Below are 8,554 nucleotides of genomic sequence, written 5' to 3'. Positions count from 1 at the left end.
GCTGAGCTACGCCACGTCGAATAGAAATAGTGTGCGGGGTGGCAATTTTGCAAAAACCCCTCCATGTTGATCCCTCCCGCAAAGTACCTCTGAGTCGAGATTTTACGTGGAGGCCCTTCTAAGTACCGGATATTACATGTGAAGGAGATAAAAATCAACAAATTGGACCACGATGTAAAACTTTGAAGGAGAGGGGCTTTTTTTGCAAAACGGTGCCCACTAACCCTACCCCCAACCCTAGCCGCCGCCGCCGCTCACGCCCTCTCCTCACTCTCGTCTCTCCCTCTCCCTCTCTCGCCGCCGCCGCCTCGCGCCATCGCCAACGCCGTCCCCGTCGCCTCGCGCCTGCGCCCTCGTCCCCGCCTCCGCCTCGCGTAGCCGTCGCGGTCGCCACTCCCTGCCACCACGCCCTTCATCGCCCAATCGCCGTCGCTGAGCACGGGCTTCGAGGCGGACGCGGAGAAATCGAGGAGGCGAACGCTCCTTCCTCTTCCCCTCTTGTCTCTCCTCTGCCTGCGAGGAGCGCTGCTTTGCCGCCGTCATCGCCGTCGTCACCTTGCCGGTCTAGCCGCTCGCTGCCATCAGAGTGGTCGGATCTGATGGTGACGAGCACGTGGCTGTCGATTGTTTGGCGGTTGATGGAGCCACCGTTGTCCTCCCACAAGCCGGTATCACCATTTTCGCGTTGTAGTGGACAAGGGGCTCCACGGTGGCGACGAGCTCAACCTTGGCGGATTGAGCGATGGCGTCAGCCTCGCCGGCGGCGCCGAGTAGGCTCACCTCTTCTCCTCCCCTTGTTTGATGTTATCACATTTTTCTAAGAAAGACTTGTCACACATTTTCCTTCTTTCTTTTTACAGTAAATAGAGGCTTGCTGGATCTGATGGCGGCGAGGTCGTGGCCGCCAGATCCGGTAGCCTGGCGGCTAATGGAGGGGCTGTTGGTCTGGCGGATGGAGGTGCTCACTCTCCTCTCCGTCGTGCATTCACGTTTAACTGGTGCTGCCGCCACCACCATCGCCGGCACGGCAAGGCATCCACCTCCTCTGCACCATCCCCTTCCTCCTCACACTTCTCTGCCAGCCTGAAGCACCCCACGAGTATGGATCCCTCGATTTGGCGCTAGACCATGACGCTGCCTCAAGCCTCGCCGATGAGTTCACTGCCACCGCCACCACTGCGCGGCCAGACGACATGATGCTCGTGAATCGGATGCAACGGCTTGGTAAGGATAAAGATTTGATCTGTTTTGCTAGAAACTGTTTGCAGTTGTGTTTATTGTTATTCTTTTTTTTCATACTGTGAAACCTTAACTGACGCATAATGAGGTTGCTTCAATTTTTAGGGTTATTGAGCATTTTGAGGTTGCTGCAATTTTTATGGTTTTTTTCAGATCTAATTGTTCATTAAATGGTCTGGTGCGCATAAAACATGGAAATATATTCATAATTGTTTTTTTTGTGCAGCTCACTAGGATAACTGACATCGGCAGTTCATGCTAGAGCAGGAACGGATATACAGGTACTGAAAATACTGATTATCCTGTGTGAGCTGTTCAAGAATTCAAAGATGGGCTCATTCACAAGGTTAACTCTCTTGAATTTCACTTTTAGTTGAGGCCATATTTTTGACAAAAGTGGCCATCTGGTATTGAAATTCTGTTTTTTTTTTGGTCAATTCTGAACTGCCATTTTCTTGAACAGGAGGAGTTCCAGCTAGCACTCTTTAGGAACAGCAACAAGAAGAACCTTTTCGCTGATCGGGTCGGTTTGCCTTTTTTTCAATTTCTGTGTATTCTGCTGTCTCGCGGCAAAAGCTTTTGTCAGCTAATTAAGCACAATTTTATGGTTTCGGTTGAATTATAGAACAATTTCAGATGTGTGAAAAACTGACAGAATCTTCTCATTTCAAGCAGATATTTGATCTCTTTGATCTTAAGCGCAATGGCATTACTGATTTCGGGGAGTTTGTTCAATCCGTTGACATTTTTCACCCGGAAATGCCTTTGGCAGAGAAGATTGCCTGTAAGAAATACCCTTCCACATTGCATATGGTTAAAGCTGTCAGAATTAATGTGGTGTATTTACTACTTAATTACAATCTTCTTTTCTCAGTGTCTTAAGAAATAGCTTAGTCGCTACCTGAAAACAATACTTGCTGGTAATCAAGGATTTTTAAAAGATAGAAGCAGAAATAGGTCTGTTAGTCGGTCAGAGTATTCTGGCATAAGCCAAGAATCATCTGCATCTTTTGTCATGATTTGCTTTTCAACATCCTGGAATTGTTTGCACTCAAACTTTGTCTTCTGTTCATGTCATTTTAATCTTCATTTTATTCATATATCATTCATGTGTTTGGCATCTGACAGTATTCCCTCTTGCTGTTACTGCATTTAGATTGTAAGATCTGAGAGGAACTTGATACATTGAACGTGAAGAGGTATATTGAGTTACTAAACAATATCCTTAATAATTCTTTCCGTTGAACACCATGGCTGGGTTCAATAAAGCTTCTATTATCTAAAAAATATGGCTAATTAGCTATATTTTTGTAGAAATAACAAAACATAATGTAATTTCCATGCATAGCTAGCCTTCAGTACTGATGGCGATGTACACCAGTTTTCATAGTTACGTAGTAAACATAATTCATATAGATTAAATTTTTCTTTTTAGATATATATCATAAAGTTTAAAACATAAGAAATAATTATTTTCTTGCACTGGTCATTTGTACCAGCTATTGGTAGACTTAATGAACAATTTTGCTGAAGTAGGATATGTATATAATTGAGCTCAAACATACAAAGGAGGAAAACATGAAATAAAAACAAATTTGTCTAAGTTTGGGCCCTTCTGATAATCACAACTTGTTATTAGTAAAACTGGAAGCAACGGATAAAAAACTTTTATTTGGTTTTGCAAGAAGTAAACAGAGGTGACTGTTAATGCACCTACTGGTGGTGGTCTTCAATTAGGACTGATGCATAGTAGTTGGTTTCCAAACTAGAACCTGATCTCAAGGTGCCCTACAACTCGCCAACTTCGCAAGCTTATCATCAAGTAGCACTAGCAGGCTTGTCCTTACATGACATGCAAATGACCACCCATGGACCTTTTGCTTCCGAAATTTGGCTGCATATGGATGGAACAATCAAAATAGATGTTTTTAATGTTGTACTCCCTCCATCCCAAAAAAAGACAAACCTTGGGTTTCCGTGTCCAACGTTTGACTGTCCGTCTTATATGAATTTTTTTTATAATTAGTATTTTTATTGTTGTTAGATGATAAAACATGATTAATACTTTATACGTGACTTGTCTTTTTAATTTTTTTCATAATTTTTTCAAATAAGACGGACGGTCAAACGTTGGACACGGAAGCCCAGGGTTTGTCTTTTTTTGGGACGGAGGGAGTATGTGCAGATGGTCTAGCAACTAATCTGTCCCCAGTAGTTCACATATTTCATCTCCATTCTGGGTAATAGTTGCTTGCAATCTGCTTTATTCCTCCTGTGAAGTATTTACTGTCAGCAGCACACCATATTTTTTGTTGTCAACTAATAATAATCTTGTGTCACAAGCAACATAACCTGCTATAGATTTTCTGGTTATAAATATCCTATGACCAGTATAAACCAAACACTATTATTCCTAATATATGCTACAGTAGTAAAGATTTTTCTCCATGAATATTCTGGTCTCTCACATGCACATTGTAGCACTTAATTGTTCATGACTATTTAACAACTTTGCAAATGAAATACTCCTGGCTGGTTCATTAAGTTAGAAATAGACTTTTCGAATACTCATCAAAGAAATCAAATGCAGTTCATGTTTAGTTAGCTAACATATCGATCACTGATTTAAGTTTAGCTCTCTGTATTTAGATGCGTGACACTTTTCATGATTGCTATTCCCTTTATTAAAGTTCTTCATCCTGTGAACTACTGGTAGCTTTGACTTGGGGGCTAGGTCCCTGTTTCACCCTTTGTGCCACGGTGACATTTCTGATACTTAATTGCATTTTCGACTGATTGCCAGAATGGCATATTAAAATTTAAGTGCAAGTTTCATCTTGCTAAAGATTTCCTATAGACTGTCACTATTTTTTTTGTCATTAGCAATTTAGCATTGCAAGATTTCCTATAAATTGTCTTTGTTATTTTTGCTTAAAAATACTAACGAGCTATAGATAGATTTTCTTGTTGGCTTAAAAGAACTAATGAGCTAATGATATTATGCTATAGGGTCCTACTAATGATGTGAAAATGTTATTATCCTGTATATGCTGCATATTATTGGTGTCAAATATTTACTAATAAGTGATTCTGGCTGACAACAATGTTCTTTTGGACATTTCTGTGAATCTTTAAGCATATGCATGCATTCTGAAATATGAACATCCCCTTCTGTTTACTTTGGGAAAAAAATCCGTGCGCATCTCTTTTTTTCCCTAAACTGTTCCTTCCTATTGCAGAGGCTGCAGGATTTGTACCTGTTGAGCCCATTTAAATACTCTAGAGGAAATACTGGAGAAGAAGGTGGAGGAGGCCACCGAAAGGAAGTTTGATAGTTGTGCAAGAGCTCTTTTTTGGCTTAGTAGGTAAACTCACACATAGCATATAATGGGCTTTAGTTCTTCTCTTATGGAGTTTTGCTACCTACAAATTTCAACCTTGCATACCTCTTCATATTAATAGTTATCTTCTCTAACATCACCAGATGCATGGATTCACTATTGCACCGCAAAGCTTTGCACACCTTGTAGAAACTGCATGCATGATCATTCTGAAGTCATTGCAGCGTTGGATCTCTTTAGCAACCTATGATTGGTCAGGGTCCATTGAATCTAAGTGTACCATTTTTTTTTTTGTCGAAAATGACTGTTTTTCCATCGCACTTGTCCTGCACAACTATGATTGTATTGATACTGAATTCACCTTACAAAGATCAAAATATTTGCTTTTAGTGAAGTTGCATATTATCTGCTTATTTTTCAGGCCAAGTTTAGATTAGACAGGCTGAAATCAACTTGATGGCAAGTCTAAAATGGTTGTTCCAATGTGTTATTGTGTGATTCTGCCTTGGTGAGCTGGTTTGTCTATGCATAAAAATTTTCCTTTTTGTGTCACAGTAGTATTACCACGTGTCTATGGATCACTCTGTAAATATGTCAGAATAAAACCCCACGTATATAGCTTGGATATAGGCGTGGTTTCAATGCAGTTCCAAGAATCCACATAAGTTTTATCATCCATTTCCAAATTATTCATCCACATTTGCATTTCAAATTAATTTACAGTAACACAAATCAAGATCTGTGCTTAAAAAGTTATAATTGTCTTTAATACCTCATAGCAGTTATATTACTCTCATTTCTCCTCCATTGCATTACAGAGAAATATCTTCATTGTCATGATTTTGAACATGTCTTTATGTTTAAAATAGCATCTGTTGTATGTGCTTGTTTAATTTATACTAGCAGTGCTGTTGTACATGAATGACCATATGTACATTAGAAAATACGAAGTTCTTTGTACTTAGTCCTTACCATTGGGTTCGACAATATGTTGTCTGTACAGTACCTGGCTTGTATTAACTGCAAGGCTATGATATCCTTTATGTATTGAAATTACCATCCTACATGTTCATGGCTCCTTTTTATTTGCTTATTCCTGTTTATAAAAAAAGATGCAATTCTCTCTTTACATTTGTTGACTTTTCATCAATCAAATTATATAGGACGAGTTGTATACAGGAGGCGCAAAAGGGTGCGACCCAGAGCAACAACATTGTTTATGGAACAGTTTCTATTTGCATTGTAATAAACAATCTTACATCTTCACGACTTGAAATTCTTTAGTTGATGGCCTCCAATCTAAATAGTTCTTAACATGTTACCAGTTACTGCTTTCTACAAAGTTATATTTCTGAATGGTGTTTTTCCCAGAATTCAGAATCTTAAAATCTGTGCTACTGGAAGAGTTATTATTTCAGTTTGTTTAATTAAAATCAACTTCACTGCAACACATAGGCACATGCTATGAATCTACTAGAGTATGACCATGTAGCATTTGTCCATGGCCTTGAATTCGTTGATGATTTTTTTTTTTTGTAAGCATTGAAGTTCTTCTGATGGTCTGATTTGACTACTGCCTTAATTTGCTGAGAGGAAAAATTCTGAACGGAGATTCAACAATTCAATCAGAGGAAAAAAAAATATCAGCAGACAGTTCTTGAAATTTCATCATCTGCACCAGTTGTGAGAGAACTCTTTAGTCCTACTATTCTTTTGTGCCTTGAAAGTTCGCGTTTCTAAAATACAAGTACTTCCTTTTGTGCTATTGATTTGTAATATTTGGTGTCAGTCGTACAATATCTGACTAGGTCATTATCATTTACACAATAATTTTTATGGTCATTAACTGCAGAATCGAAAGAAAGCAGAAACCAACAATTTTGTTCTCCAAGGTTTGATCTATGATCACAAGGGGACAAGTTATTATTCTCAAGAGATTGGGTAAGTGTCTCGAAAGTGATTCTCTTGTAGCCAAGCTTGTTAAACAAAAATCAAGGCCCACCTTGGCACTAATGGATCTTACAAGCTTGATAAACAAAAATCAAGGCCCACCTTGGCACTAATGGATCTCCATCCCCATCAAGGCCCACCTCGGCACTAATGGATCTCCATCCCCTGTTATGTGTAGTACTGTATTTCTGATTTCCTAAAGTGGTCTTGGTGAAGGTTGATGATTGCTTTCACTATAGTCTCGTTTTTTCTCTGTTTACTGAATCATACTAAGATATGACTGACATTTAATAGTTGAAATAAGCTTAGGCTTTTAGACCTTTCTTCCATTATGTGTATTGTATGCATTATTAATGTATTAATATTAAATTCTTTTTATGATAATATCCATGTTTAGTGACACTTAAAAAAGAATCACGGAGAAATTTAACCCTACTGGATTTCCTCCTATGTATCATGACCAAATAACGAACCATATCCTGTGCCATAAATATTTCTAATGAAAATTAATATAGTAAGGATAAAATTTGTCATAATATTAATAGCCCTCTTTAGAGGACAATTACATGCCTACAATTTTCTTTTATGTACATGTTTATGGATTTCTTTTGCTGAGGTTGAGAAGAGGATTGAGAAGATTGGGAAGATAAATAAAACGAGGTGAGCCATTAGCGTATGATTAATTGAGTATTAACTATTTTAAATTTCAAAAATGGATTAATATGATTTTTTAAAGTAAACTTTCCCTATAGAAAATTTTTCGGAAGCGTGCACACGGAAAACGGAACAAACAAACTCACAATGTGATTGTGCCGAAACGCAGCCTAGATGAAATGGCTGTGGTAATGATTGTTTGCTCTTGCTATATAGGCCCCACGGTTCCGACTGCGGAATATTATACCCACAGATGGTGCTGAAATTTGGTGGAGCTTTTGGTGAAGAAAAAGCAATTGGTGGAGGATAAGAAGCAGGGAGTGATTCCATTGAATGTTTGAAATGTTTGCTTTCATTTTCTGTTTTCAGATTTCCTGAAGCAAGTATGCCTAGCCCTTCGATGGAAACATTTTTTTAACAGTTTAAAGTGCAGCTATACCTTTTCATCGTATTTGATATGCACGAGTACCAGAACTACCTGAACGAGTTGAAGACCCTGTGGTTATCCAGAGAACCAACAGTGATGTGGCTTTGAATGAATGTGGATTATCTGCAATACTCTTTCATATGGGTTAATTGTTATTAGGACTTTTGTTGTAATTATGCCCAAAGAAAAATGATTGTGCTGTAACTATCACTACTAGCAACTGTGGTGGTTTGTCTGATGACTTTTGCTACAAGTACTATCAATGAACAATGATTTTCACTAATCATAGATAAACACCAATTATACAGCTATTTGTGTGTGCCCTTGAAATTTAAACTAGCTGTGCACAGGCGGCGCGCCATTGGCGCGCCCCAGCATCTAGTCTCAAAAAATCATCGCAACTATTCTGAATACCCGGAACTACGTTTTCACACAAAAAGCCTACCACAAGACATATAATCGTCACTATTCTGAATACCTAAGACTAGGTTTTCACCCAAAAAGCCTACCACAAGATATATAGGACGTCAACAGCATCCCCTATACAAAGGTACGCAGCATACGTCACCGATGTCAACGCTATTAGCATTGACAGCCCAAATCCTAGATCTACGGTGATCTAAACTCCCGACCTCCTGTTCGACATCAAGTGGCAGCGGTGCCTTTCCCACACACAGTAGGATGGTGGCAACTGGCAACTTGACCCACGGACCATGGAGGACGTCATCATTGTTCTTAAGTGGACTAAACCGGAACAGAAGGAATTCTTGACAAGTGAACTAGACATGGCAATGTTCTCAGTTGTATAGGCATCATATTTTACCCTACAAATCGACACCCACCGATTTCCGGTTTGTTGCACAGTGACCATAAGGTCTTGTTCGGTTACGCCGGATTCAATTATGATAGATACAACGAGAGACCGGGATTTATTCCGGGCCAA

General features: G+C 39.3%; 1 long non-coding RNA gene across 6 annotated transcripts; it reads left to right on the top strand.

The window, feature by feature from the left end:
• The first annotated feature begins 241 nt into the window (after positions 1-241).
• Positions 242-8,251, top strand: LOC127768072 (uncharacterized). 6 transcript variants are annotated; one of them, XR_008016550.1, is made up of 8 exons: positions 242-770; positions 861-1,224; positions 1,466-1,585; positions 1,703-1,762; positions 1,915-2,023; positions 3,355-3,479; positions 4,479-7,190; positions 7,401-8,251. It is a non-coding gene; the product is annotated as an uncharacterized LOC127768072 (long non-coding RNA). The 6 variants fall into 6 exon arrangements; XR_008016551.1 differs by lacking the exon at positions 3,355-3,479 and having other exon boundaries at positions 4,479-4,604; positions 5,002-7,190; positions 7,401-8,208; XR_008016549.1 differs by lacking the exon at positions 3,355-3,479 and having other exon boundaries at positions 4,479-4,604; positions 4,724-7,190; positions 7,401-8,207.
• Positions 8,252-8,554: the final 303 nt, after the last annotated feature.

This window comes from Oryza glaberrima, chromosome 3 (genome assembly GCF_000147395.1).
Source record: "Oryza glaberrima chromosome 3, OglaRS2, whole genome shotgun sequence".
Classification (NCBI taxonomy): Eukaryota; Viridiplantae; Streptophyta; class Magnoliopsida; order Poales; family Poaceae; genus Oryza; species Oryza glaberrima.
Note: the sequence above shows the minus strand (reverse complement) of the source record. Positions and strands in the feature narration are given on the sequence as shown.